This window comes from Pongo pygmaeus, chromosome 3, assembly GCF_028885625.2.
Source record: "Pongo pygmaeus isolate AG05252 chromosome 3, NHGRI_mPonPyg2-v2.0_pri, whole genome shotgun sequence".
Lineage (NCBI taxonomy): Eukaryota > Metazoa > Chordata > Mammalia > Primates > Hominidae > Pongo > Pongo pygmaeus.
The window spans coordinates 66,883,555-66,896,337 of record NC_072376.2 but is presented as its reverse complement, the minus strand read 5'-3'; the positions used below and the strand labels follow the sequence as shown (position 1 = coordinate 66,896,337).

The 12,783-nt window shown below is 37.7% G+C and overlaps 1 protein-coding gene and 1 long non-coding RNA gene across 3 annotated transcripts in view; one reads left to right on the top strand and one right to left on the bottom strand.

Moving 5' to 3' along the window:
• LNX1 (ligand of numb-protein X 1) overlaps nt 1-12,783 on the bottom strand; it is a 219,476-nt gene that overhangs the window by 163,277 nt on the left and 43,416 nt on the right. The window lies entirely within an intron of this gene.
• LOC134739293 (uncharacterized) overlaps nt 6,311-12,783 on the top strand; it is a 32,475-nt gene continuing 26,002 nt past the window's right edge. Inside the window, exon 1 of the long non-coding RNA XR_010125916.1 lies at nt 6,311-6,393. This is a non-coding gene — a long non-coding RNA (uncharacterized LOC134739293). The remainder of the gene's footprint in view (nt 6,394-12,783) is intronic.

Below are 12,783 nucleotides of genomic sequence, written 5' to 3'. Positions count from 1 at the left end.
AAGGGGATATTATCACTGACCTCACAGAAATATAAAAAACCCTCAGAAATTATTATGAACACCTCTATGCACACGAGCTAGGAAACCTAGAGGAAATGGTTAAATCCCTGGAAACAAACAACTTCTCAAGATTGAACCAGGAAGAAATTGAATCCCTGAGCAGACCAGTAATGAGTTCTGAAATTGAATCAGTAACAAAAAGCCTACCATCCAGAAAAAACAAACAAACAAACAAACAAAACAAAACAAAACAAAAAAAGCGGAACAAGACAGATTCACAGCCAAATTCTACTGGATGTATAAAGAAGAGCTGGTACCACTCCTACTGAAACTATTCCAAAAAATTAAAGGAGGGACTCCCTAACTCATTCTATTTGGTATCATCCTGATATCAAAACCTGGTAGAGATACAATAAAAAAAGAAAACTTCAGGCCAATATCTTTGATGAACATCAATGCAAAAATCCTCAGTAAAATACTGGCAAACTGAATCTAGCAGCAGATCAAAAAGCTTATCCACCATGATCAAGAAGGCTTCATCCCTGGGATGCAAGGTTGCTTCAACATACACAAATCAATAAATGTAATTCATCACATAAACATTACTAAAGACAAAACCCACATGATTATCTCAATAGGTGCAGAAAAGGCTTCTGATAAAATTCAACATCCCTTCATGTTAAAAACCCTCAACAAACTGGGCATTGAAGGAACATACTTCAAAATAGTAATAGCCACCTATTACAAACCCACAGTCAACATCATACTGAAAGGGCATAAACTGGAAGCATTCCGTTTGAAAACCGGCACAAGACAAGGATGCCTTCTCTCACCACTCCTATTCAACACAGTACTGGAAGTCCTGGCTAGAGCAGTCAGGCAAGAGAAAGAAAAAAAAGGCATCCAAATAGAAAGAGAGGAAGTCAAACTATCCCTGTTTGCAGATGATATGATTCTATACCTAGAAAATTCCATAGTCTTTGCGTAAAAGCTCACTGATCTGATAAACAACTTAGCAAAGTTTCGGGGTACAAAATCAATGTACAAAAGTCACTGGCATTTTCTATACACCAATGATATCCAAGCTGAGAGCCAAATTGAGAATGCAATCTCATTCACGACGGTCACGAAAAGGGAAAATACCTAGGAATATAGCTAACCAGGGAGGGGAACAATCTCTACAATGAGAATTACAAAACGTTGCTCAAAGAAATCAGAGATGACACAAACAAATGGAAAAGCATTCCATGTTCATAGATAGGAAGAATCAATATTGTTAAAATGGCCATACTGCCCAAAACAGTTTACAGATTCAATGTTATTCCTATCAAACTACTAATGACATTCTTCACAGCATTAGAAAAAGCTAATGGTGATTTATTTTAAAATTCATAGGGAACTAAAAAGGAGCCCAAATAGCCAAGGCAATCCTAAGCAAAAAGAACAAAGCTGGAGGCATCATATTACCCAACTTCAAACTATAGTACAAGGCCATAATAACCAAACAGCATGGTACTGGTACAAAAACAAACACATAGACCAACAGAACAGAGAGCCCAGAAGTAATGTTGCACATTTAAAACCATCTGATCTTCAACAAAGTCAACAAAAACAAGCAATGGGGAAAGGACTCCCTATTCAAAAAATGGTGCTGGGATAACTGGCTAGCCAGATGGAGAAGATTGAAACAGTACCCATTTCTTACACCATATACAAAAATCAACTCAAGATGAATTAAGAACTTAAATATAAAACCTAAAACTTTAAAAACCCTGGAAGAAAACCTAGGAAATGCTATTCTGGACACAGGGCATGGCAAAGATTTCATTAAGAAGATGCCATAAGCAATTGCAACAAAAACAAAAATTGACACATGGGACCTGGTTAAACTAATGAGCACCTACACAGCAAAAGAAGTGATCAACAGAGTAAACAGACAACCTACAGTATGGGAGAAAATATTTGTAAACTGTGCATCCTACAAATGTCTAATATCCAGAATCTATGAGGAACTTTGACAAAACAAGTAAAAAACAACCACATTAAAAAGTAGGCAAAAGAAATGAACATGCACTTTTTAAAAGAAGACATACAAGCAGTCAACAATCACATGAAAAATTGTTCAACATCACTGATTACAGAGAAATGCAAATCAAAGCCACAATGTGATACCATCTCACACCAGTCAGAATGGCTATTAGTAAAAAGTCAAAAATAGCAGAAGCTGGTGAAGTTGTGGAGAAAAGTAAATGCTTATACAATGCTGGTGGAAAGGTAAATTAGTTCAGCCACAGTGGAAAGCAGTGTGGAGATGTCTCACAGAATTCAAAGCAGGATTACCATTCGACCCAACAATCCCATTTTTGGGTACATACCAGAAGGAATATAAATTTTTCTACCACAAAGACATGCACATGTATGTTAATTGCAGTACTGTTCACAGTAGCAAAGACATGGAAACAACCTAAATGCCCATCAACGGTAGAATGGATAAAGAAAATGTGGTGCATATTCACCACAGAATACGATGCAGCCATAAAAAGAATGAGATCATGTTCTTTGCAACAACATGGAGAGAGCTGGAGGCCATTATCCTAAGTGACTAATACAAGAACAGAAAACCAAATACCACACGTTCTCACTCATAAGTGGAAGCTAAATATTGAGTACGCATGTACACAAAGAAGGGAACAACAGACATCAAGGCCTATGTGTGGGTGGAGAAAGGGAGGAGGGTGAGAATCAGAATACCCAACTTCAAACTATACTACAACGCTACAATAGCCAAAACAGCATGGTACTGGTACAAAAACAGACACATAGACCAACAGAACAGAATAGAGAGCCAGAAATAATGCTGCACTCCTACAACTATCTGATGCTCAAGAAAGTTGACAAAAACAAGCAATGGGGAAAGGACTCCCTATGTTTATTACCTGGCTGGAAAAATAATCTGTATACAAAACCCCTGTGACATGCAATTTACCTATGTAACAAATATGCACATGTACCCCTGAACCTAAACTAAAAGTAAAAAAAAAGGAAATCTAAAGAGAAAAAAGTGTTTAAGAACTACGTTTTAAAATACATCACTTTAAAAATTTAAAATTTAATTAAAAAGAAAATAGTACCAGAACAATATGTTTTAACCCATAAACCATTGCCAAAAACACCAAAAAACTTATATTAGCTAAATATATCTCTTTGAACTGTATTGGAAAGTTCTGTAGAAAGAAAAAAGGAATTGACATATTTTTATTTATACGGAAATTTTATAGCATTTAAAATTCATAAATTTATAATTTACATATAAATAATATATGGTATATATAATTATATATTATACTATATGTTATAAATAGTATATATATAATTATACTATTTATAATACTATTATAGTACTATTATACTGTTATAGTACTATTATAATATATAGTACAATATATAATATGCTATTATATATTATTATATATAATATGCTACTATATATTATTATATATAATATGCTACTATATATTATTATATATAATACATTATTTAAATATAAAATATAAATAACATCAATATAAAATTTCTACATAATGCTATATAAATCATGTAATTTAGATAGCATTATTTATAAATATATAGCATATAATTTTTATTCTAAATACTTTATGAATAGTAAATCATTTAATGCTCACAACTGTATGAGTTAGACACTGTTATTGTTCACATTTTATAAGTGTGCTCAAGGTGAAATGGTAAAGTCAAGATTTGAAAATGGACATTTTCTCTAAAGTCTTTACTTTTAACCTCTGTGTCACGCTGCTTCCCAACACAGTAAATAAATAAACCTCCCTATTCCTGATCTAAAGTATTTTTGTTGTTTTTCATATGTCTGTAGAACATTTATAGAGACTGATCAGGTACCTGACTACAAAGAAAACTTGAGGAAATTCAGAGTAATGATTTTATAGTTAACATTATCTGATCATAATTCAATAAATAAGAAAAAATTATCAAAAGGTAACAAAAAGTTGACTACTTGAAAATTTAAAAATACTTAGAAAATAATTGGTTCCAAAAGTTGAAAGGGAAATTATTGACCATCTTAAAAGCCATGAAATGTCGAACTTTATAACATACTCTAGGATTCTGTGAAAACCATATATGAAAAATTTTGTAGTTAAAATGCTGCGGTGGCTCAAGCCTGTAATCTCAGCACTTTGGGAGGCCGAGGTGGGTGGATCACGAGGTCAGGAGATCGAGACCATCCTGGCTAACACGGTGAAACCCTGTCTCTACTAAAAATACAAAAAAATTAGCTGGGCGTGGTGATGGGCGCCTGTAGTCCCAGCTGCTCAGGAGGCTGAGGCAGGAGAATGGCGTGAACCCAGGAGGCGGAGCTTGTAGTGAGCCGAGATCGCACCAGTGTACTCCAGCCTGGGCGATAGAGCAAGACTCCCCTCTCAAAGAGGAAAAAAAAAAAAAAAAAAAGGAAATAAACCAAATCTTCATTCTAAGAAATTAGAATAAGAATAAAGAGAGATAAATAAAGGCAAAAGCTTAAATTACTGAAATAGAAGGCAAAATAAGTAATAGGATATATAAATAAATTTAAACTTGTTATATAAAAACATCTAAACTCTATACATGTCTATAACAAGTTTGATTTTTAAAAAGGAGGAAATGCAAAATTATAAAAGATCAGAAAGCAGAAAGAAGACTAAAGTGACTGAAAGTATTACAAGAGAATACAAACTTGATGGTAGCAAATTTTAAAACTGGAATAAACATTGGGGGAAAAAAGAGGTAAAACTGTCTATTTTTGCAAATGATATGATTGTAAACCTAGAAAACCCAAAGGAATCTAATAAAAGTCTTCTAGAATTAAGAATAGAATTTGGTAAAATAGGTGGATCTACAAATAGGCAAAAATACCATTAGCTTTTTTGTACTCTAGGAATAAGAATAGGAATGAAAAAAAAAAAGTCTAAAATAGTGAAAAACTAACCCCTATGAAATACTTAGGATAACAAAAAAAGAAAATGCGCAACAAAGTTATACTAAAATATGCAAAAGGAGAAATGAAGAGATGGAAAGATGTGCCATTTTCTTGGATAGGAAAACTCAATGTCATAAAGATATTAAATTCTACAAATTGATTATGTGTGTGGTGTGTTTTACTAAAAATCACAACAAAGTGGGTATTTCGGGTTTGTTTGTTGTTTTTGGTAATTGGATAAAGTGATCTTAAAGTTTCTAAAGAAAAATAAATATAAAAGAAAATACAAGTAATTTAGAAAAAATAAGTAGAGATGGAGTAAGGGACATCCTCGCTAGTTACTAGAACCTTCTATAAACCCATTGTATTAGGTTGGGGCAAAAGTAATTGTGATTTTTGCCACTAAAATTGCAAAACTGCAACTACTTTTGCACCAACCTAATGTTCAAATCAGTGTCCTATTGGATCTCAATTTTATTGCACACTCAAGGATACACTACAAATACATGAATGAAAAATATAAAAGGTAAAGTAAACCAAAGCTCTTACCAAGAAATCTAGTGGATTATATGTACTGTTATATAATGGGGGCAGGACAAACCCTCCCAATAAAAACTGAGAAGCCAAAAGCTCTGAGAGTAAAGATAGCTGTATTTGACTGAAAACAGTATAACTTTTCAGGCAAAGATAATATAAAAATGCAGTAGACCGTGGTAGATTTGAAGAAATCTATATAGTGTAAACACTAGTTATCATTTTTATAATATACAAAGAGTTGTTTTGATTTGGCAAGAAAAACAAGAACAAACCAATAGGAAAATGGACAAAAGATATGAATGGGTAATATACAGAAAAGCACATCCAAAGGGTTGAGAAACTCGGAAATATCCTCAAATTTACAAAAAGTGAGGGGAGTACAAATTGAAAAAACAATAAGATATGACTTTATACCCACCAGATTGTCTAAAATTGTAAAGATTTGTAACACTTATTGCTGGCAGCATTGTAGGTAAGGGAGAACTTTCATACAGCTTAGGTAGAATGGAAACGCCTCTTGCAGGAGCAGCATGGCATTATCTATTACAATTTAAAATACAGAGTCTTCAGGCCAGCAGTTCCTTCCTCAGACTCTAATAGAAGCAAAGCCACCAGAATATAAAGATTCATACACAAGGTGTTTTAGCTTGCTTCTTTTACTTTGTTTTGTTTTTGCAAATTATAAAAGCTAAGTGTTTTCTGTAATGGGGGATAGCTGAATAAATTATGGCATATCCATATGATGGAAAAATACAGTCATTAAGAATAAATTGGGGAGGAGCCAAGATGGCCGAATAGGAACAGCTCCGGTCTACAGCTCCCAGCGCGAGTGACACAGAAGACGGGTGATTTCTGCATTTCCATCTGAGGTACCGTGTTCATCTCACTAGGGAGTGCCAGACACTGGGCGCAGGTCAGTGGGTGAGCGCACCGTGCGCCAGCCGAAGCAGGGGCGAGGCATTGCCTCACTCGGGAAGCGCAAGGGGTCAGGGAGTTCCCTTTCCAGGGGTGACAGACAGCACCTGGAAAATCGGGCCACTCCCACCCGAATACTGTGCTTTTCCAACGGGCTTAGGAAACGGTGCCCCAGGAGAGTATAGCCCGCACCTGGCTCAGAGGGTCCTACGCCCACGGAGTCTCGCTGATTGCTAGCACAGCAGTCTGAGATCAAACAGCAAGTGGGCAGCGAGGCTGGGGGAGGGGCGCCCGCCATTGCCCAGGCTCGCTTAGGTAAACAAAGCAGCCTGGAAGCTTGAACTGGGTGGAGCCCACCACAGCTCAAGGAGGCCTGCCTGCCTCTGTAGGCTCCACCTCTGGGGGCAGGGCACAGACAAACAAAAAGACAGCTGTAACCTCTGCAGACTTAAATGTCCCTGTCTGACAGCTGTGAGGAGAGCAGTGGTTCTCCCAGCACGCAGCTGGAGATCTGAGAATGGGCAGACTGCCTCCTCAAGTGGGTCCCTGACCCCTGACCCCTGAGCAGCCTAACTGGGAGGCACCCCCCAGCAGGGGCAGACTGACACCTCACACGGCCGGCCAGGTACTCCAACAGACCTGCAGCTGAGGGTTTTGTCTGTTACAAGGAAAACTAACAGAAAGGACATCCACACCCAAAACCCATCTGTACATCACCATCATCAAAGACCAAAAGTAGATAAAACCACAAAGATGGGGAAAAAACAGAGCAGAAAAACTGGAAACTCTAAAAACCAGAGTACCTCTCCTCCTCCAAAGGAATGCAGTTCCTCACCAGCAACGGAACAAAGCTGGACAGAGAATGACTTTGACGAGCTGAGAGAAGAAGGCTTCGGACGATCAAATTACTCCGAGCTACGGGAGGATATTCAAACCAAAGGCAAAGAAGTTGAAAACTTTGAAAAAAATTTAGAAGAATGTGTAACTAGAATAACCAATACAGAGAAGTGCTTAAAGGAGCTGATGGAGCTGGAAACCAAGGCTCGAGAACTACGTGAAGAATGCAGAAGCCTCAGGAGCCGATGCGATCAAATGGAAGAAAGGGTATCAGCCCTGGAAGATGAAATGAATGAAATGAAGTGAGAAGGGAAGTATAGAGAAAAAAGAATGAAAAGAAACGAGCAAAGCCTCCAAGAAATGTGGGACTATGTGAAAAGACCAAATCTACGTCTGATTGGTGTACCTGAAAGTGACGGGGAGAATGGAAACAAGTTGGAAAACACTCTGCAGGATATTATCCAGGAGAACTTCCCCAATCTAGCAAGGCAGGCCAACATTCAGATTCAGGAAATACAGAGAACGCCACAAAGATACTCCTCGAGAAGAGCAACTCCAAGACACATCATTGTCAGATTCACCAAAGTTGAAATGAAGGAAAAAATGTTAAGGGCAGCCAGAGAGAAAGGTCGGGTTACCATCAAAGGGAAGCCCATCAGACTAACAGCAGATCTCTCGGCAGAAACCCTACAAGTCAGAAAAGAGTGGGGGCCAACATTCAACATTCTTAAAGAAAATAATTTTCAACCCAGAATTTCATATCCTGCCAAACTAAGCTTCATAAGTGAAGGAGAAATAAAATACTTTACAGACAAGCAAATGCTGAGAGATTTTGTCACCACCAGGCCTGCCCTAAAAGAGCTCCTGAAGGAAGCGCTAAACATGGAAAGGCACAACCGGTACCAGCCACTGCAAAATCATACAGAAATGTAAAGACCATTGAGACTAGGAAGAGACTGCATCAACTAACAAGCAAAATATCCAGCTAACATCATAATGACAGGATCAAATTCACACATAACAATATTAACTTTAAATGTAAATGGACTAAATGCTCCAATTAAAAGACACAGACTGGCAAATTGGATAAAGACTCAAGACCCATCAGTGTGCTGTATTCAGGAAACCCATCTCACGTGCAGAGACACACATAGGCTCAAAATAAAAGGATGGAGGAAGATCTACCAAGCAAATGGAAAACAAAAAAAGGGAGGTGTTGCAATCCTAGTCTCTGATAAAACAGACTTTAAACCAACAAAGATCAAAAGAGACAAAGAAGGCCATTACATAATGGTAAAGGGATTAATTCAACAAGAAGAGCTAACTATCCTAAATATATATGCACCCAATACAGGAGCACCCAGATTCATAAAGCAAGTCCTGAGTGACCTACAAAGAGACTTAGACTCCCACACATTAATAATGGGAGACTTTAACACCCCACTGTCAACATTAGACAGATCAACGAGACAGAAAGTCAACAAGGATACCCAGGAATTGAACTCAGCTCTCCACCAAGCAGACCTAATAGACATCTACAGAACTCTCCACCCCAAATCAACAGAATATACATTTTTTTCAGCACCACACCACACCTATTCCAAAATTGACCATATACTTGGAAGTAAAGCTCTCCTCAATAAATGTAAAAGAACAGAAATTGTAACAAACTGTCTCTCAGATCACAGTGCAATCAAGCTAGAACTCAGGATTAAGAATCTCACTCAAAACCGCTCAACTACATGGAAACTGAACAACCTGCTCCTGAATGACTACTGGGTACATAACGAAATGAAGGCAGAAATAAAGATGTTCTTTGAAACCAATGAGAACCAAGACACAACATACCAGAATCTCTGGGATGCATTCAAAGCAGTGTGTAGAGGGAAATTTATAGCACTAAATGCCCACAAGAGAAAGCAGGAAAGATCCAAAATTGACACCCTAACATCACAATTAAAAGAACTAGAAAAGCAAGAGCAAACACATTCAAAAGCTAGCAGAAGGCAAGAAATAACTAAAATCAGAGCAGAACTGAAGGAAATAGAGACACAAAAAACCCTTCAAAAAATAAATGAATACAGGAGCTGGTTTTTTGAAAGGATCAACAAAATTGATAGACCGCTAGCAAGATTAATAAAGAAAAATGAGAGAAGAATCAAATAGATGGAATAAAAAATGATAAAGGGGATATCACCACCGATCCCACAGAAATACAAACTACCATCAGAGAATATTACAAACACCTCTATGCAAATAAACTAGAAAATCTAGAAGAAATGGATAAATTCCTCAACACATACACCCTCCGAAGACTAAACCAGGAAGAAGTTGAATCTCTGAATAGACCAATAACAGGAGCTGAAATTGTGGCAATAATCAATAGCTTACCAACCAAAAAAAGTCCAGGACCAGATGGGTTCACAGCCGAATTCTACCAGAGGTACAAGGAGGAGCTGGTACCATTCCTTCTGAAACTATTCCAATCAACAGAAAAAGAGGGAATCCTCCCTAACTCATTTTATGAGGCCAGCATCATCCTGATACCAAAGCCTGGCAGAGACACAACAAAAAAAGAGAATTTTAGACCAATATCCTTGCTGAACATTGATGCAAAAATCCTCAATAAAATACTGGCAAACAGAATCCAGCAGCACATCAAAAAGCTTATCCACCATGATCAAGTGGGCTTCATCCCTGGGATGCAAGGCTGGTTCAATATACGCAAATCAATAAATGTAATCCAGCATATAAACAGAAGGAAAGACAAAAACCACATGATTATCTCAATAGATGCAGAAAAGGCCTTTGAGAAAATTCAACAACCCTTCATGCTAAAAACTCTCAATAAATTAGGAATTGATGGGACGTATCTCAAAATAATAAGAGCTATTTATGACAAACCCACAGCCAATATCATACTGAATGGGCAAAAACTGGAAGCATTCCCTTTGAAAACTGGCACAAGACAGGGATGCCCTCTCTCACCACTTCTATTCAACATAGTGTTGGAAGTTCTGGCCAGGGCAATTAGGCAGGAGAAGGAAATCAAGGGTATTCAATTAGGAAAAGAGGAAGTCAAATTGTCCCTGTTTGCAGATGACATGATAGTATATCTAGAAAACCCCATTGTCTCAGCCCAAAATCTCCTGAAGCTGATAAGCAACTTCAGCAAAGTCTCAGGATACAAAATCAATGTGCAAAAATCACAAGCATTCTTATACATCAATAACAGACAGACAGAGAGCCAAATCATGAGTGAACTCCCATTCACAATTGCTTCAAAGAGAATAAAATACCTAGGAATCCAACTTACAAGGGATGTGAAAGACCTCTTCAAGGAGAACTACAAACCACTGCTCAAGGAAATAAAAGAGGATACAAACAAATGGAAGAACATTCCATGCTCATGGGTAGGAAGAATCAATATCATGAAAATGGCCATCCTTCCCAAGGTAATTTACAGATTCAATGCCATCCCCATCAAGCTACCAATGAGTTTCTTCACAGAATTGGAAAAAACTACTTTAAAGTTCATATGGAACCAAAAAAGAGCCCGCATCGCCAGATCAATCCTAAGCCAAAAGAACAAAGCTGGAGGCATCACACTACCTGACTTCAAACTATACTACAAGGCTACAGTAACCAAAACAGCATGGTACTGGTACCAAAACAGAGATATAGATCAATGGAACAGAACAGAGCCATCAGAAATAATGCCACGTATCTACAAGTATCTGATCTTTGACAAACCTGACAAAAACAAGAAATGGGGAAAGGATTCCCTATTTAATAAATGGTGCTGGGAAAACTGGCTAGCCATATGTAGAAAGCTGAAACTGGATCCCTTCCTTACACCTTATACAAAAATCAATTCAAGGTGGATTAAAGACTTAAATGTTAGACCTGAAACCATAAAAACCCTAGAAGAAAACCTAGGCATTACCATTCAGGACATAGGCATGGGCAAGGACTTCATGTCTAAAACACCAAAAGCAATGGCAACAAAAGCCAAAATTGACAAATGGGATCTAATTAAACTCAAGAGCTTCTGCACAGCAAAAGAAACTACCATCAGAATGAACAGGCAACCTACAAAATGGGAGAAAATTTTCGCAACCTACTCATCTGACAAAGGGCTAATATCCAGAATCTACAATGAACTCAAACAAATTTACAAGAAAAAAACAAACAACCCCATCAAAAGGTGGGCAAAGGACATGAACAGACACTTCTCAAAAGAAGACATTTATGCAGCCAAAAAACACATGAAAAAGTGCTCACCATCACTGGCCATCAGAGAAATGCAAATCAAAACCACAATGAGATACCATCTCACACCAGTTAGAATGGCAATCATTAAAAAGTCAGGAAACAACAGGTGCTGGAGAGGATGTGGAGAAATAGGAACACTTTTACACTGTTGGTGGGATTGTAAACTAGTTCAACCATTGTGGAAGTCAGTGTGGCGATTCCTCAGGGATCTAGAACTAGAAATTCCGTTTGACCCAGCCATCCCATTACTGGGTATATACCCAAAGGACTATAAATCATGCTGCTATAAAGACACATGCACACGTATGTTTATTGCCACATTATTCACAATAGCAAGGACTTGGAACCAACCCAAATGTCCAACAATGATAGACTGGATTAAGAAAATGTGGCACATATACACCATGGAATACTATGCAGCCATAAAAAATGATGAGTTCATGTCCTTTGTAGGGACATGGATGAAATTGGAAATCATGATTCTCAGTAAACTATCGCAAGAACAAAAAACCAAACACCGCATATTCTCACTCATAGGTGGGAATTGAACAATGAGAACACATGGACACAGGAAGGGGAACATCACACTTCGGGGACTGTTGTGGGGTGGGGGGAGGAGGGAGGGATAGCATTGAGAGATATACCTAATGCTAGATGACGAGTTGGTGGGTGCAGCGCACTAGCATGGCACATGTATACATATGTAACTTACCTGCACATTGCGCACATGTACCATAAAACCTAAAGTATAATAATAATAATAATAATAATAATAATAAAAAAGATAAAAAAAAGAGTACATTGTGGAATTTAGGAATAAATTAGTGCAATTTAAAAAAAAAAAAAAAGAATAAATTAACGCTTGTAATCCCAGTACTTTGGGAGGCTGAGGCAGGAGAATTGCTTGAGCCTAGGAGTTTGAAACTGGCCTGGGCAATATAGCAAGCCCCCGTCTCTACAAAAAAGTACAAAAATCAGCTGGGTATGGTACGCCAGCTAATTTTTGTAATTTTTTGTAGAGATGGGGTCTTGCTATATTGGGTATGGCAGTGCTAGCCTGTACTCTCAGCTACTCAGGAGGTTGAGCTGGGAGGATTGCCTGAGTCCAGGAGTTTGAGGCTGCAGTGATCTGTGGTCGCATCACTGCACTCCAGCTTGGTTGACAGAGTGAGACCCCATTTCAAAAAAATAAAAAAGAAGAAATTAGTTGTGCTAGTTGACAGGAAGAATTT